Below are 18,197 nucleotides of genomic sequence, written 5' to 3' on the forward strand. Positions count from 1 at the left end.
AGTAAATTCCAAAACTCAACCTTATCTTATGGAAGTAGCAAAAGTAACTATAAGTTTGTTAAAATGTTTATTTTAGTTAAGAATGTATCGCTTTAATTAAAGCATTCATAATCCTCATTTGGTCAATTGTTATGTCGAGAAAAGAATCCGATCTTTAAATTTCATATACAGCAGTGTTAATAATTTGTTTATAATAATTTGTGTTACTTTGCAATAATTTAAGTAGTTTATTAAAAAAATGGGAGTATTATTCGAAGTTAAGGACAATTCCTTTTGGGTTATACACTGCACAGTCAATGTGTATCATTTAAGATTATATAGAAATAATTCCAAATCTAACATTGTAAGGTTATTTTTTTTACTATTATTAGGGCTATTTCCTAATGCATCTGACCTGAACCCAAGACCTTTAGAGTCCAGTCATACATGTGTATGCTGGCTAAGAACACAGCTATGTAATCCTAGTTATTTACGGAAGCGATTGTTGATTTTAAATAACATATAGCATCTGATTGAAAGATATAGAAGGATTAGTCTAAAATAATCCAAGGATCAAATTATATTTTTATAAACACACTGTCTGATTTTTCTTGAAACCGGTTGAGAAATTGTACCTAAATGACACGAAGCGCCTATAACTGTAATGTTAATGTTAGGAATATTTTCTTACAAAGTACTGGGTATATAATCATATAATTAAGATATTAACCAAATATAAAACTATCTTTGGTACATATGCTGAGTTTGCTTATTAAAAACCTATGGATCAACTCTGACCAAGTACAATATGCAAATTAAAGTGCAATTGTAGTCGTGGGTTGAAGCAGAAAGTAGATTGCATTCTGCGGCTCAAGCTTGCATAAGCAATAGCCTGCACTTCAGGTGGGTGTTGTTGCGTAGTCACCACCTTATTACGGCGGACCCTTGGATTGCGTAGATATATGTTTTGTAATGAATGTATATTATATAATGACATCCATTTTCAATCGGAGGCTTCAAGAACGATTTTGAAATTAAAATGGACAAACCACACTCTCTCTCTCTCTGTCCCTCTCTCTCTCGATGATTACTGGTAATTGCAATTAGTAAAGTAGGTCAACCATGTCCAGTATTGTTTCAAGAGTCCTAATTTGTTGTGGGATTAAATAAAATTTTGGACATGTGAAAGTTAATTAACAATTTGAAGTTCAAGAAATGTATTGTTTTGTATCCTGAATTAAGCATCCCGTGCATTCAGCAAGGATTAGTTGTCGAAGTTTTCTTACGGCAAATCAAAGTTTAAAGATTCATCTGATTGGTGTAGCTTACTTAATTTGATTTTACGAGAATTTCTTCGAACTTTTATAATTTGAAAAGTGCATGTTAAAACTAGTTCTAAGGTATATCAATGCTTTACTCCTTCACAAGTGCATTAAGATGATTTTTTGTAACAGAATAACTTAAATACTAGTGGTCTTCAGAGTGAAAACTTTGATTTTCTTGAATATTAGTATCGTGTTTGACTATGTAGTCACTACTGACGTTTTATACGTAGTTGAATATAATTTTATAAGACGTAATAATATTCGATTTCTTTTCTTCTCTTACAACAGGAAGATGTGAAAAACTGTCACTGCATTAGTTAAAAAAATCTTTGTGACTAGGTTTCTGGAGTGACAGGGTTTTAGTATGGGTAAAGTTAGTTAAGACGGAGCATATACTGTGAAGAACAAAAGAGGAGGGATAGCGGACACTGTAGCAGTCTTGTCACCTTAGATGAATATAAGGCTAACCTATGTTCCAGTTCGCTTCCAGACAAAGTGTGTAGGGAACAGTACTCTACCATGTTTATAATGGCAAAAGCCTTCAACACTGAGAGAACTTCCAGAATCTTACACTCAATACTTCGCAGTAAACGATATCAGTCGATCAACCCTGTTACAAACAAACACACAAATACATGTTTATGTCATGCGTGGGTGTGACTCTCAAACATTCATGGCGTTGTCCAGATGGTGAGACCTTGGTATCGCTATACCTATTGTATGTTTACTCGTATATATATATATATATATATAATATATATATATATATCTTCAATAAGAATAGAAAAGAATAGAAGAAAAGAACATAAAAATTCTCTATATTTCGTCATAAGACATTTTCAAGAGATATACATAAGGTAAATAAGCAAATATATCAACAAAAAATAATAAACAAAAGAAACATCATATGTTAATAAAACTAATTTTGAATTACGTACAAAGAGTAAATAATTTTGCTTATTACAAGGAATATAAAGTTATAAATTAAATTGTAACGTGTAATTTATACATACTGCTATCCGTATCTCAAATTTAGACCATCCGGATGTTTAGTTTGTAGCACCCTCTGATGAGCTATTTCTAAATAATTTATTTTAAGTTTAATTGGGGGTTTCTGAATTTTGTTAATACTTTTTAGAGAAAAGCATTCATCCGAATTTTTTGTTATGCTCCATTGCGTGGGCCGAAATAGGATTTGATTTAATTTTCAAGATTTGTATCGCTGCGATTTTTTGTTCATTCTAATGTGCAATGGAGTTATAGTCTGACCAATGTAGTCATATATATATATACACACATATATATAAATTCACTTAGAACAAGGATGACTGGGCACAGGTATGCATATAAACATAAAAAAACAGAGCCAACCTGTAGTGGCACATGGCTTAATACATAATTTAAATTTTGAAGAAACATTTTCAGTAAAACCAATTAGAAAAATATCACAAAATTTAAGTACACACACAGTCTGAGAACCATGGAACAAGCCCATCAACTCGTCACTAAATCAAAATTTCCAAGTGGATTAAATTTAAGGTGACTTAGTCAACAAAGTGAATTTATAAAATTAAACCATATGTTCACCATTGTACAATACTTCATTCTTATTTTTCATTTTCTGTGTTGATGTTTTATGTTTAATTCTGTTTCTTATAGCCCTATTTATATAATTTTTTTGTAATTCCTGAAGACGGCTTAAGCCGAAATATAGAAAATGTTTATTACAATAATTGAAGAATTCTTATTGAAGATTAATATATACACATATATATATATATATATATATATATATATATATATATATAATATATATATATATATATATATATATATATATAATATATGTATGTATGTATGTATAAACCACCCAGAATTACCGCGTCCAGTACAAATTTCATGTTTGCTTATTGTAAATAGGATTGAGAAGTTTCTTACAACCCATTCAAATTTTTCGTATCAAAAACATTTTTGTATGATATTTGTTAGCTTAGAATATGAGTGGTTAATATCCCTTACTACGAGTATGATCAAAAAATTTCTTCAAACACGTACGAGTTGCTAATATCTTTGCCATATATCATATATTGGCCGTTAGGATTTTGGAAATTAACATATTAATAATACTCTTGCTTGTACAATTTCGAAGTTGCATTTTGATGGGAATAAGTTTTTATTAAAGTGCGACTAATAAATATACACTGTGGTTAGTATATATGGAATTATAAATTAGAAGCAGATTAGGACTATACCTCTGGTAGCTAAACTGCCCCGCAGTTATACACTATTACATAGGAGCTCAGTGATATTGGTCTGTAATGTGATTAAAAGGAGAGGTACGGGCATTGGTGAAACACTGCCCTGTGTATTCCACAACAACAGTTCATGTTTAAACTGTAACTTCAAACTCATAGACTTGAGTGTATGAGTACTAGTTCCATATTTGTTTATCAAGTCGAACTGGTATTACAAAGTATCGTAAAATTAGGCAGAAGTAACTGATGTCTTTTTCAAGCGAATTGATCAAAATTAGATTTATTGCATTACAATTTGTATTTCTTTAACGTATGCTTTTGTAGAGAAACATCTATAAAACAAGTGGCTAACAAGCAACATGCCAATTAAAACCTATAGGTTTATTAACCTACTTCATGTCCTCTTCATTAAGATGTACCAAAAACGAATATTTAAAAATAGTTAGTTAGGGATGATTGGGTTTCCCCTAAAGCAAGCGTTGAATAAAATGCGTAGTGATAGAAACGAAGCCCACTATTCATAATAAAAAATTGTTTTATGAGGCGTAAATAACTTTTAGTTAGTTACATTTATTTCGTAGTTCTTATCCACGCAAAATGCATAGCCCTAGGCACTTAGAGGACCTGTTACAAAGGTATAAAGTTTAATTTTTTTAACAACTTACAGATCTTTAAGGAGATATTAAAAATATTCCGTAGCTATAAATAAACAATACCAAACTAATTAGCATTATTACTTGAATATTGAACTTGAATATTGAACTTTTTAAAGACATAAAATTCGATAAAGTTTTATAAATTTAGAGTAGATATAGTGAATATCAGGGTATATAATACTTAAAAATTAAAGAAAAATGCTCAGCAATCACAAACGAATACTTTATTGCTATGAACATAACAATGGTAATAAATGAACGTTATTAGTTATGATAAGCTAAATTAGTAACACGTGTATAAAGTAATTATGGTGAGATAAAATAGACACTTTGTAGACCTGTGCACATTGAAAGGTTTATCATTTGTGCATTTATGCGCTATGCGTTAATAACAACAGTACATCATTGAAGTATTATGTCTACTATTTAAAAATGAAAATGGAAAGTTGCAGTGAACATGTTAAATAAAAATTGAAGTATAGACATTTTTTGATTTTAGAAAATTATAAACATAAATCGTTTATTAACCGATGGAATTAGAAATAAAGGTTGTTTTGGGATATCAGCATTAAGCGATTCTCTTTAGAACTTATCTTGACTTGACAGATGTTTTTCTGAGGGTGTGTAACCAAGCGAAAAATAATGAAAATTCCCTCCATCTTAAGGATATTTAGAAAAATCCCACTACCCACCCTCCAATGCTAATACAAAAAGCCTTGTTTGTTGTGGGGAAGGTTTTTTAAAAGATTGATGTGTAATCAACAAATAAAAATCTAATTAAATGAGTAATAAAACAACGGGCAACATCATATGTTTTAAATTTGATCATAAATTTAATTTTTAATAGTTTGAAACAAAATTAACGAAACGAACTCAAAATAATTCATCATTATTTTATTAGATTTTGTTATAATAGGGCACCAGTTTATAAATTCAAAATAGTACTTTACAGATCAAAGATTATAGTTTTAAGTTTAATACTTTCTAAAATAATAATAAAATAAGATATGTTCCATTAAATGTGCTATTAGAATATGTTTGTTGTACAAGTGTAATATTTTGTGATATAATTTGTAGTGGTGTCCTTGATTATACTAAAAATGTGGCTAGTTAGAATCTACACATGAAAAAGTTCACATTTAATTTTCTTCAATACTAATGTTTCTCTAGAGTGGACTAGTCTAGTTGGATTACTTCTCAGTCTGGAACTGGATCAGTATCACCAGGTAAGTTGTCACCGCTCCAGCCATCTGTACAGATACAAATCACTATTCAGTCTATAAGTAACAAGTGAATACAGCCTATTAGACAAATTCCTTATTCTACTGAAAAAGAGGTCCTTACAATCGTATATTTTCCACGTATATTTTAACTAAACTTAAAAGCAACAGTTTTTCGTAAACTATTCTCGTAACATATTCCTCGTAAACTGTTTTTTGTAGATATATCACACTATCTTTCCTGTGGGGATTTAAAAAAAGGGAGGCTCCTTCCCCACAATATTACACTACTTTCTTATTTTAATGTTACACAGAATGGAGGAACAAAGGTCCTTTAAACTGGAATTAAATTTTGTTTGATGTGAACAATAAATCATGCATATTACTAATATTGATAGATATATATACTTGAACACAGACTTTTTTATTGACCAAGCAGTCCATAAAATGACCTCAGTAATTAAAAAATGTAAAAATAATGTTATCAAATATTGCTTTTATTGGAAAATTTTGGAGTTCCTGGACCTGGTTGAATGAGATGAGAGTTAGAGTAATGAATACGATTATGAGTTATTTAAAAGATCCTGCCTACCTTGCAAAGAGTATGCTCATTGGATTTCCACTGAAAAATCTACAGTAACTATTATCTATTTTAATAATGAAGCCAGGATATGGCTTTTAAAATTCATACCAGAATATCCGATGACGTTCATATCATAGTTTGCAGTCCTAATAGGTTCAGTTTAATGAGGTCTTATATGGTACAAGAATTATTCCTTCTAACTAATACTGATGACATTCATTCCTGTTGATACTTAGTTTATACGATAGTTACCTTGATCAAGCTTTGGAACGCCCTTTAAATTAGGGAAAAGGTAACTTTCTTTTTCACGTCCTCTGAAACTTAGAGGTGGGGCTTTGGTTATGACCACAGATGTGTACGTTTTGTACTATACTATTAATACTATTAAAATATATAAAGAAGCTCATTTAAGAGTTCAAGTTAGCTTGTTTTGTCAATTATTCTAAGCGAAGTAGTCAAATAATTTTAACCCTTAAAAATATTACTATGAACAGTCTTCCTAATTTATAACATGCAGTTTATAAAAATTGTATATTTTATGAATTCAATTTTAACTCCAACATTATAAAACAAAACAGGTATTGGTACTAGACATTTAATCTGCAAAATAGTTATATGAATAATCACGTTAAATAATAAAGTTACACTATGATAACCTATGTTTGTCTAATTGAATTACTGATCATATTTTTATGTCAGTATTATATTTTAAGGTTTAAATTACACTATTATGATTTAAACACTTAGATTCCCTTTTAAATATGTTATTACCAATCTGTGTAGAAACTTTTAAAAGCATAATAAACTCTGAGGATAAACACGTTTTGTTCAAAAAAATTATACCGAAACTAAATAATGCTGAAAAATTATTTCATTTTCAATGAAAGACAGAAACAGATAGAAGAGAGGAGCATAAAGTATAACAGTGAGTAACAAATGTTAAGATAATAAACGTGAAGATAGTAAACATTTTTACCGATGTGAGGGTCTCATTATGGATCTGGAAAAATCCACGAGCAGAGAATCTTGCGTTGTGGTGAGGCAACTGCAGTAGGAAACCCTTCAAGCTGGAAACACATCGCAAGGCTTAAGACATTCCTAAGAAACAACTGATAGGTTTAAGTTTATGTTTATAACTCAATTATGTCATTATGTTCATAGCGCATCCTCAGTATTCAAAACGTAATTCCCTTATTTTTACGTATGTTAGATAAAGCATAATCTTGTGTAAGTGTCAAACACTGTCAGATAGTAGGAGAATAAATATTTATTAAACTAAAGTATGAAACTATTATTTTGAAAAATTGTAAAAACCAATAAAAAATTATAGTGTTACGATATGTCCTAATATATTTAATGTCTCTCAGAAATACCTTAATAATGAAGATCTATACTACCTCCTAATATGTAATAGGTAAGTATTGGTAAGTATTTTGTTTTTCGTATTAGATTAAATAAATTTTAAAAACTAAAATAATACTACGATTTTAAATATTATTCTGTTTTAATTCGTCTGTAAAATATTTAATTTTATACAATTATTTGTCTTAAAAAACATTTCAAGATTTATGTCCATAACATGAAGACACTATAGGTTTTACTAAACTAATTAAACCCATCAAACCATTTAATATAAAACTGAAATAAAAATTTATGTTAAATATAAATGTCTTTTTAAGACGCCAGAGGTATTTTTAATACTTATCAGTCTTGTTATGTGATATATTTTTAAATTAGCATTCAAAGTTAGCTACAAAACACCCTGAACAGGTTAAGGTATAAAACATTTTAAGTTCTTTATTGTTAAAAGTGTTTATTTTTTACTACACTTTGGTGTACTTTTTGTAACAATTGCTACATAAGCTATTTTTAATTTATTTCATAAATATTGATGGCAAAACTTATATTAAAAAATGTTTTAGAATTGAATTAGGTATGTCATTATAAGGTAATTAAATTAGGTGAAATGCATCATTTAATAAAAAAAGGGTTAGTGGATGTGTGACTGTTACAGTAAGACACAAAATGTTTCTGGTAGTCTACTTTGATGAAGGGATTAAACTGGGGTTGACAATGAGTCTCTTTGGTCTTGTGATTGGCCGACTGAAGGCCAATCAAAGGCGTCTATGTCAGTTCTCTGGTTAAGGGGGAAGAGGTCGGTATTAAAAACCTCCGACATGCATTTTTGAGTATATTTTTGTGGTTTAGCTGTTCATGCTTATTGATTTACTTATCAAGGGAATTTGCGTAATTAGCTATTATATAGTCGAATTACGATTTTCAAATAGGAATTTTTTTTTCAACTAAAGTTAATTTTCTTTACTGGGATTATTGTATTATTTTAATTCTAAAGTGAAATAAGATGTTTTGAATTCACTTAATATTGAGTAAATGTCGTTGCTGTTGTTTAAAAAAAATCTACAATATTTTTTATTAAGTAATTAAAAAAACTACTTCTAAAAACTATTTACTATACTACAGTCAGGATAATTTCTGCACATGAAGATATCAAATTTTTAGTATGTATCTTTGCGTGAAACATTATAAAAATTTCAGTTTGTCCTTTGAGTATGAACAAACAGTAACAGGTTATGATACAGGTATTACAAGGAATGTTTTAGGAAGTTCTTACTCCGATAATTTAGCCTCGTTTATAATACAGAAATGTACATTTTAGTTTTATTTAAGTTATAAATTTTTTTATTTTATTTGAGTTAAAATTTTTAATTCGATATATATTTTTGAAACAAGAAGTTAAATTCAATTTAATTTTTTAATTGAAACAAGAACACAAACCTTTTCTTGAGGAAACGTTTACAACAAAAGTGGTTGTGCAAGCTTTGGGGAATTAAAGCTAAATACCTAACAAGTACAAAGATAACTTTTGAATCAAACTTAATTTACAATGACTAAACTGCAAACTAATAGGCAACTTTAAAAGTGATTTGAGAAAGTATTCTCCTGTCCATCTACTCTAACAAATACAAATAATTAGTTTTGGAACTGGATAATTAAGGCAGTTTAGCTAATAAAAAAGTATTGTAAATGGTTTTTGTGAAACTTACGAATTACTCTACACTGTTTATGGTATTGTTATGAACCCAGGTTAAACTCTTTTACGGACTTAAAGTTTCCCCCAAAGTGTTTTCGATATGTTTCTACTTTTTATTAAAACTCACAGTTAATTTAAATGAAAGTCATTTTCATGGAGTTAATAACATATTTTACAGCAGCATCGTGGCAAGAAATCAAGATTAACCACTATTGGCATACCACAGTTGTTGAAGGTTGTGCCAAATGTGCTACAAAAATATTTAATTTTAAAAAATAACGCGGTCATGTGAAATAAGTATATGCATGTAGTGTTATTAGAACGTAGTGTATTTTGAACTTCCAATCTAGTATATCTATTAATATTTAACTAAAGAATGTATCAACTATTATGATGTGACGTTTCAAAATCTGAGAGTTTCCCTTTGTATTTTAGTACGCATTATATTCAGAAGGACTGCAATAAGAGGGAAATGTTTATAATGTACAATAGAATGAATTGGTTAATACGTATGCTCCTTAAAACGTCATAATTTGTTTGGTATTGGCTTTTGATTAACTTTAATTTGGTCAAAATAAAACTAGTTTTTAGGTTTTTGTTCAATTTTAATAGAAGTATTTAGGTAATTTTATTTTTTACACTACAAATGTTATAATTGGCATATTATTTTGAGTTTTTAACTACGCTTACGCTCTTATGTTTAAAGTGTTTGAGCTTCCCTTCTGGTCCAAAAACGCCTTTTCCCATGTAGACTTTCATACAATGCACAAACATTTAATAAAATGGACTCTTCATATATTAAATAAACTTCTACTAGTTTAAAAACAACTAGTTTAGTAATACCTATCAGTTGCTCAAACTGAATCTAACTCGAGAAAATAATAACAAGGTCATTGTTTTAATACCTGTTTCCTAAAACTCGGATCCAGATCTTTGTTTATCAACTTGCAAATCATCACCGCAGTATTGTCGGCCTGAAAAAATATTAATAATTATAAATTCATAATATGGACTAAATCTTTATTGTTTATAACACAATTAAGTTGATAGGTGGTACGTTAGGCAGTTTAAAATCTTTATTAATCCAAATAATTAGTACTTATTTTTTTAACATAATTATTGAAAAAGTACACTCTAGTTTCTTTAATTAGAATGGAAGACAAAATAGTTTAGTTTTTTTATTCGAAACTTTTTTCCTACTGAGACATATTACTTTTCATGGAAGATAAAAACTAATGAGGGTTATGTAGATTACTGTTAACTTTAATTCAATAAGCCTACAAATGAAGTAAGATATTATTGATAACGGCAATAATGGAATTCTGAACAGGAAATTTGTTAATAAATGTTTTCCTACATAAGAAATTGTTAATGTATGTTGTGGATGAACACAAAGACGTGTTATGAGAGAAATACTCTTAATTAGTTTAACTATTATTGGCAAAACCTCTCTTATAAGACTTTGTTGTATAGACAATTAGTTTATTACATAACTATTATATTTCAACAAGAGGAATTACCGAGTTAGTGATCTCCGTGCTTGAGTTCGCTACCAGAATCGCATAACAGATGAGAACCAGGACCCAGACTGCATCCATAGTGAAGGCGAACACATTAACAGATCTGACATGCAAGAAGAAGAAGTAGGACTTGACAGTAACGTGGACAAATAAGGAGAACATAACGGCCATCAGCTGATCGCAGTAGAAGTCATTAACCTGGTGTACGGCGTCACACAACATCCAGTAGGTGTTCATCAGAGACTTCATTTGCTTGATCTTGGATACAGTATTGCCTAAAATCACAGAAAAAATAATAAATAATACATTTCGAATTGTTATCACATTTGAGTACTTTTTAATGTGAATACATGTGTGGTAATCTAGTTGAATAAGAGTAACGCCTTTTAGAAGTTTCTAATCTACAATAGATTGGTGAATGAAGAAAGCGGCTTTACATATTCACCACTTAGTTCCATGTGACATCGATCGATAAAGCGGTACCTTTCTCCTACTGGCCAGGCTGTTTAATGCAATAATGTCCAGTGATTTGTATGGCTGCATATTTTAAATTGCACATAAATATTTTATACGTTAAAGAGGCGAATAAGACTGCCCTTGATACTCAAGTACGCTTAAACCACAGGTGTTCATGGTTTGTTCGTTATGAAGGCCATCCTACGGATGTAAGCAGACATTAGCGCTTTCTTACTATCTGATGCAAGTATAATGTTTAGGTCACGATTATTTTATTTTCAATCTTAATTGTAGAACTTCCCGTCTTGAATTGGTGATTTTATGCAAGTATACATCTATTTACACTAGCGTATATGACGTATAGCTATATAAATACAACTTTTTGCTGCAAAATACTAATTATAACTTCGATCATAACTTTCTGTTTCCTTATTTTCCTTATCTGTTTTCTCCATATTCTTTTATTAACACCAGTTAACAATTAGATAAAATCAGAAGAGAGGAGATTTAATTCCTAACTTTGCCTTTATACTTATGACACTTCTCATTTATTATAAAAATATTAACAAGTACTTCACTCACGTGTTGTATGAAAGATGTCACAATCACCCAGGCTGCGCTGCATCACCGTTCGTTCTATTAAGTTGCAGATAATCTCCTCTCTCATCTTGTTACTAACAGTCTTGAATCCCGTAATGATACTTTCAGTTACATGAGTGAAGTGGAAGAGAAAGGCAAATTGTGTGCAGTCCAGCAATAGAAAGTTGACCGCAATCAACACCGGGAAGTCTAGCGAATACTTAACTACGATGTTAACGAAGTTTGCCATAAACAGCAAAGCTGTCACGATCAAGACTGCGATGACCTTTACTTGGATCTTAACATCCCTGTTCTTGTACTGAAGGTCTCGATAGATTCGATCCAGGGTGCCAAAAACGTCAATTATCCTCGAGTACTTGCATGTGCCGCTGAAGAATGTAGAAGCTGCCATAATTTGCAGAGCCATCAAGTCTAGAATCAGTGCCAACTTTTGCGTTCTACTTCTATCATAACCGACTATTTGCTCTGTGATTATTACGTAGAGAATGATACAAGAGAGGACTTCCTGCAGTATGAATAGTATTAAACACCACATGAAACCAGCTATGGAAAACGTCAGTTCTTTGAGAGTTTTAGGCCCCGAAGTAATTTTCAGTGGCAGACCACCAAATACTATCCAAACCAAAATGATGTAGTTTGGTATATCTTTCAAGGTGTATAAAACCATGTTACTCATTTCTTTCAGAAAGACTGTCACATTAGGGATTGCCAAACTACTTTATTCGATTCATTCGATTGATTTATTACAATAGATTGTATTGAAAAAATATAAAAGAGATTTGTTTGTGTGACCTTTCTTGTTTAGCACCACTTACATTACATTTCTGTGGTTTTTGCTGATCGAATACAATTATTTACTCAACAAAGTAATGCGCAATGAAAAGTTTACAAAAGAAGCTTGCTTTGTTGAAACATTATTTGTAGAGCTGGAGTAAAACAGTTTTGGCTTCTTTAGGACATTATATACATACATTTGTACCCATACCAAACTGATTGAAAAACATTCCAATATTTTACTTTTAAAATCATCTAAGAAAATCCTTAAATGCTTTTAACAAAGAATAACTCAATGTATATTAGTTTATTCACACAGTTTAATATATTAATAAAATAATTCAAAATTCAAACTAGTATAATGTTACTATAAATAATATTTTCCATTTTCTCCTTTTAAAGATATTTCAAAACAATTGTAATAAAGGACGATATTTTCATTTTAATGTCGTTATATTTGTAATAGACAACCATGAACGTTCGTTGCTTTACGGTTGACAATGTAATAAAGTACTCTAACTAATTACATACATCAAATTTCTTGAAAATGTAAAAAAGTGAAATAAAAAATTTAAATAACAATTTCAAATCATTTTAACATTAAATAGAAAAAAATATCAAATTATAAACAACCAAAAATGTTTAAAACCAATCAATAGAATTAAAAAAAAAAACTCTAAACTAACTCCAGTATAGTCAGTTGATCTGGCAAAGAAACTGCCAAAAATTAGGTGTTATTTCAGCTTTCGTTTGAACCATTTTAAGGTCACATAGTAGCTTTCGGAAGCGTCTAGAGCCTACATTGTGTGAAGACTGGCAGAGCTGACTCAAAAATGTTTTAAATCTTGTCTCTTAAAATATGTTGAGCTAAATAATAATATAACTTAATCTACTGTAATTTCAACCCTTTATGTGTTGCACATTCTAAAGAAAATCCTCACAATAATAATCTAAAGATGAAATAAGTTAAACTTATACTAGTACTGTTTTCTTACAATGCAAAGAATATAATCTTGAAATGGGCAAGAGAAGTTTATAAACACAAATCTTTTACTAACCACTATGTAATTATTGCTTTATATATCGCCGCGTTACATCAAAATAAAATAATTTAATTACCTAAAGAAAAATAGTGTGTTGTGCGCAATTAAATTCACCAAAAAAGCCGTGATCAAAAAATGCAGTTTAAAAACAGCGGGTAACTGCTATCAGTGCAGATTTAAGAGACAATGTAGTCTAACTTTTACGATACGTTTAAATATTGTTAATAAACCTATCTAAGCTGTCTTTTCACAAAAGCAGGCATCTTAGAGCTGTGTGTATTTATATATATATTTTTTCTTAATCGTGAGAGATGTTAATTTAGCTTTGAAACACTAATTACTAACTATAGAGTATATCATAAAGACCATAAATATATACTTTTTTAACATATCTTATTAATCACGCGAAGAAGGCAAACTTAACCTTGGCGTCAAAAATATATCACTTGAACCATAATTGCTCATAAAGGTGAAAAAGCTGTGAAATTGCGTGCGAAGGCGCGGGTAACTGCTATTATATGTCTAAAAGCAACCTAAATCCATAATTATTATTTTCCAAATATTTATCCATTTAAAATTTTACAAAACTACTTTAATCATTATTTTAAGGTGGAGTTTACTATTGACAGTTAAAATAACTATACTCACCCCTCTACAATTTACGCAGGACTTATAATAAAATAAAGTTTAAATAATGATACACTTTGATAACTTTGTATAGATATTTCTGCGGCTGGTCGTTTTTCTATAACTATTAGGCATGAACCCAACATAAATAGTATTGTTTAGGTCGAATAGTATCCTTATGCACTAGAAATGATATTATGTAATAATATTTACACATTTAAACCAAAGTAATAATTGTTTTCTTTACCTCTCTCACTAAAATAATACTCAAAACGGTCAATGGTTTACAAAAAATTATTTTTAATTTAAATTTCAAGGAAGCTAATTTTAATTTCAAGTCTAGGGTCTTAGAGGGAGAAGTATCTTGCCATCCAAGCCTCTAGTCTCTACGTAAAGGGCTTCTACTAAAATGTAAACAGAGAGACAGAGAGAAAGAGAAAGAGAGAGATACTTGCTACATTGAGTCTACGATTACAGCAGTGATACAGTGGAAAGAATCAAATAAAGAATTTTGTATCTTTAATATTTATGAGCTACTTCAGGAACGTACTTTCTAAAAGAAACTATAACGATTAACACAGTTTGACTTTCCTCCAGTAAAGTTAAAACCACTTAGGGTGGATCTTTTAGGATATTCTCTGGTTTAATACCTTAGGGGAAGTAAAAACCGGCAGCCTACCCGTGGGTTAGCTCATATATTTCGTAAGAAAACAGTATTATTCTCATACTGTGTCTTTCTATTGTGTTTATGAATTTGATAGCTCTTATTTTTTACAAGTTTACATTTTTTTATCTATTTTTAATTAACATAGTAAATCTTTAAAAATATTTCATTATCTCCATTTTCTCCCATATGTTTGGTAAAACTATGCATTATTATAGTGATTTAATCTCTAAATTTCAGTGCGTATACATACGTGTTTTTATGTGGATAACTTAATTTAACCTTAAAATGGGTTTTCCTCGGATCAAAACATTTTCGTTTTACGTATTAAAACCAAAACCCAAATAATCAAGTAAAGCTACCTTATTGTCATGTGACCCTATAAAAAACCCTTAAAGTGGTCACTTTTAGTTTTTTAATATAATTTTTAGACGGTGATATAGGTAATATTCATGAATTTTACGTTATTTTTACGGGTATCAAGTTAGGAAGAATGTAATCTTGGAAACGTTATGCTTCCATATTCTTGACCGTTTAATTGCCTCCAATTTCTACATCTAGCAAAATGAGCTAACAAAGGGTTTTGAATATCTTAATTTATTTACACTGTTCCGTAGTATAACTATTACTTATTGTGAATAAATGAGACATTGGACCTGCATATTTCTTAACAAATCAGTTCTTTATCAATAAATTCAACATTGGTACTTTATTTCTTTTTAGGATATATATTTAGTAAATTATATTCAGTTAACATTTAGGAATATTAATGCTTATTGAATTAAGCAGGAAGAATTTTGTTAATTACTGCAATTTTGAAATTAATTTAAGATTTCGACAAAACTTTCTATATTATTATAAAATAAAAAGTTTACTAAATATATTTTAATGTACGTTGATTAGTTTGAAAGTGGTATTATTTAAAATAAAAACCCATACAGATAAATAGAAGGTAAAAAAGGATACACACATGAGTACTATTACTTTTTTTGATTTCTCTTGGTCCATGAAGAAAGGTTTTGGAAATAACCTGTATTTATATGTAAATATATCTAAATAATAGAAAATATAATGAACACACTAAATCTATAAGTCACATATTTTGTTTTACTAGTCGTAAAATTATTTTAAAACGTTATATTTGCTCTAAATATGTAAGAGTAGTGACGTAGTTACGTGGATAAAGGTAAACGAAATCCGACTCGAAGTACCAAACTTTTAAGTTCACAAAAAGTTACAAAGAGACATCCAGTTCGGAGGGTTACTTACTTTAACTGAGAATCGTCACTTTAATTGAGAAACACTGATTCGTCCAAGAGAGACAGATGGGATGAGCTTAACACGAAACTAAAACAAGAACAAATTACGACTTTGGAGTAACCGCGACAAGACTAAAAATCCAAAACGAATTCTACGGTACGACTAAATGTTAGGGCGTATAAGGGATCGTTAAATTGGAACATAGGTCGATTGGTCAAAAGATAAGCTCACCAGCTCAGTATTTCCCCTGAACAATTTCAAACATATCAAGGAGTCTTATGTTGAATATTAAAAACTAAAACCTAACCTTGCCAGATAACATTGCCAATATTACAAAAATGTAAAATTAATAAGTTACATACAACGGATTGTTATTTTGCATCAATAATCGTAAATAAAAATAACTATTGTAGGATAGAACATAAATGTTTTATATTAATATTTAGAAAAAAAAGTGTATTGAAAATCAGACATCACGTCATCTCAGTAACGTATTACAAGCGGAATTTTGGACATGCGCATACAATAAAACAGCGAAACAACTAAACTGATAAATTTGTCTTGTAATCGATATTTGATATAGAAATATTTATATCGGAGCTTACTGGTGATTGCAATTAGTAAAGTACGCAACCGTGTCCAGTATTGTTCAAGAATCCCAAGTTGTGCTTTGGGATTAAATTAAACTTTAGACATTTGAAAGTTTACTTCACAATAGAAGTTCAAGAAATGCATTGTTTCCTACCCTCAACCAATCAAGTATCTGTGTATTCAGCAAGTAATAATTGTCGAAGTTTCTGTAAGAAAAACAAAGCTTAAACATTCGTCTGGTTGGTTTAGCGTAATAATTCGATTTTAGTTCTTCCAACTTTATAAGTTGAACAGTGCATTTAAAAACCAGTCGCAAAGTATATCATTACTTACTACTTCACAAGTGAAATAAGAAGATTGTTCTAACAGGATAACTTGAATACTGATGTTGTGGCAAAAAAGTCATTTTTTTATCTAATGCAATATGCCTGTATAAGACGTTATAATATTCGATGTCTTTGTTCTCTTAGAACAAGAAACTGTGGAAACATATCATTGCATTAGTCTAAATGTTCTTTGTGATTTGGTTCTGGAGTGACAGGGTATTAGTATGGGTGAGGTTAGTAATAGTGACCAAATGCTGTGAAGAACACAAGAGGAGGAATAGCGGACATTGTAACTCAGTCTTGTCACCTTTGATGAAGATAAGGCTTGCTATGTTCCAGCATTTTCAAGTAAAATTGTGTAATAGACAGTATTCCACTATTTTTAGACTAGCAACACTGATAGAGCTTCTCCAATCTTACACTCAATACTTCGCAGTAAACCATATCAGTCGATCGACCCTGTTACCCAACACATGCGTAAATATGTTAAATCATGTGTCGGTGTTACTACTAAACATTCATAGGTTTATGCAGGTGTGACACATCATTTTCTCTATATATAGTGTATGTTTACTTGTGTATATAAACCTCCTAGAAGTAAACCGTCCTGGGAATAATATTAGGTTGATTTCCAAACAAAATTTCGTGTTTGCTTGTTGTAAATAGGACTGAGAGTTTCTTACAACCCATTCAAATTTTTAGAACAAAGAAACTTTCCTGTGCTATTTGTTAGTTTAGACAATGAGTGGTTAGTAACACCTATCACCTGTGCTTGATATCAAACTGTGGTTAATATGGATGGAATTATAAATTATAAAGTGGTCATGGCTATACCTCTGGTAGCGAAAGCTGTCCCGCAGTTATACACTATTACATAGGAGCTCAGTGATATTGGTCTGTAATGTGAATAATGGAGATGTACGGACATTGGTGAAACACTCCCCTGTATATTCCACCACAACAGTTCATGTTTAACTGTAACTTCAAACTCATAGACTTAAGTTTTTGTGTACTAATTCCATATTTGTTTATTAAGTCGAAACTGGTATTACTAAGTATCGTACCATTACATAGTAGTTACTGATGTTTTTTCAAGCGAATTGATCACAATTAGATTTATGGTATTGCTATTTGTATTTTCTGAACATATCCATATTTTTAGAATCTTAACAAGTATCTAAGAAGCAATATGTCCATTAAAACCCGTAATGTATTGATCTTCTTCATGTCCTCTTGAGTAATATGTAACGAAATATCTATTTATAA

Source organism: Homalodisca vitripennis, chromosome 8 (assembly GCF_021130785.1).
Source record: "Homalodisca vitripennis isolate AUS2020 chromosome 8, UT_GWSS_2.1, whole genome shotgun sequence".
NCBI lineage: Eukaryota > Metazoa > Arthropoda > Insecta > Hemiptera > Cicadellidae > Homalodisca > Homalodisca vitripennis.